Raw genomic sequence first — 1,507 nt, 5'->3', positions numbered from 1 at the left:
GCGTCCGAACACGTATCCAGGGCTTCGTTTATCTTCCGAGGCCCGCGTGAAGACCACGTGCCACACTGGCCGGTAATGGAACCCGGCTTTTGAACCGCGACCTCCCAGGACACCACAGTTCCCAAAAGACGCCACGGCCAGACGCTACTTCCGGCCAGCACGCATATTTCCGGCGGGGCAGGAGGGGGCGGGGCCATGAGTGCGATGGACACGCCTCTGCGCGTCGCGCTATTGTGACGCAGTATTCTGAGCCGACTCTGGACTTTGAGAGAGTTGCCTAGAGTCCGCGTCTTCGGGGCGTCCAGGTGAAACGCTATTGGACTACATTTCCCAGAAGGCCAATGGGCCCTGTTGCGCTTCTCGCCGGAACTCCAATGTTAGTTCGGAGGGATGCGAGACCTTAGTCTCCAGAGGATCTGCTTTAGGTCTGCAGGTTACCACCAGGCGAGACCGCAAGGGCCTCAGGTGAGGACATCGGTGGCCTATGGGGAGCTGGGACTCTTGGGGTGAATGTGGGATAGGATGTCTTACAAGAATGGAGTTTATGGATTGTGACTGGGGAGGTCCGGTCATTGTGCGATCGTGTCTGAGTGTATGTGACACCATGTAGATATATCTAGAGATCAGCATAGGGCTCCTTGTCACCTCTGTGGCTGTGAGACTTCACAACTGTGTCCCCAAGTGACCTCTCTGAGGTTCGGCCAGATTCTTGCCCTGGACTGCCTTGTCCTAGAGACCCTGAAATTGGACAGGATGCCCCCATTCTTCCTGCTTCTCCACTGCCATTGTGGTACAAAATGAGGATGAGGCTGGTAATTTCCTTGGATCGGAAAAAAAAAAAAAAGCCTGGCCTCATAATTATTTTGCTTCTTCCAGTTGCTTCAGGTGAGTCGCCCAGAAGACGAGAAAAAAAATGCGTGATGAACTTCTACAAGTAATATCCAAGGTGTGGTGGGATTTCCTTTCTGCTTGCAATCATTGGAAAATACTTGCTTAATGATATATCACTAGAATATAGGTTCCTATAAGCTCCCCTTTGGAGACAAGCATAACTGTGCCTGGTATTAAAGCCTAATATCCTTCATAGATGAAATCACTTATATTTGAATAAAGAAAAAGGCGGTCACTTCTGCTTGCTGAATGAAAATTGTATGTTTTTATTAGGAAACTGAGTCATGAGGGTATTAGAATTTAAAAAGGGAGTACAAAGTGACCTAAACAAACCAGATCAATGGAAAGTTGAAGACTGCCACTGCCATGGTGACCAGAGGAGAGTCAGGAGACATGAGGTGTGGCATAATGGAGGGGAGGGGAAGAGATGGCCTTTCCCATTTAGATTAAGCTTTCTGGCAGGAGAATAAGCTGGAGAAATACAGGAAAGTCTGGGGTGAGGGGACAGGTGGTGGTCAGTGGGCCTTGCCTGGGGAACAACATTGAGTTATGAAAACAGATTTCTACCACTTATTTTTTTTAGGAAGATGTATTTACAAAAATATTTGACTTTGGG

The 1,507-nt window shown here is 48.7% G+C and overlaps 1 long non-coding RNA gene across 2 annotated transcripts in view; it reads left to right on the top strand.

Annotated features, from left to right (window-relative positions):
- Positions 1 to 349: 349 nt before the first annotated feature.
- LOC106001915 overlaps positions 350 to 1,507 on the top strand; it is a 5,743-nt gene continuing 4,585 nt past the window's right edge. The window contains exons 1-2 of one of the 2 annotated variants that reach the window (XR_001175872.1): positions 350 to 465; positions 877 to 946. This is a non-coding gene — a long non-coding RNA (uncharacterized LOC106001915). Of the gene's footprint in view, positions 466 to 876; positions 1,127 to 1,507 lie in introns of those variants that run through there. The other variant, XR_001175871.1, reaches the window with a different exon arrangement.

The sequence above is a fragment of the Dipodomys ordii genome, unplaced genomic scaffold, assembly GCF_000151885.1.
Source record: "Dipodomys ordii isolate 6190 unplaced genomic scaffold, Dord_2.0 Scaffold824, whole genome shotgun sequence".
Classification (NCBI taxonomy): Eukaryota; Metazoa; Chordata; class Mammalia; order Rodentia; family Heteromyidae; genus Dipodomys; species Dipodomys ordii.
This window is presented reverse-complemented; position numbering and strand designations above follow the sequence as displayed.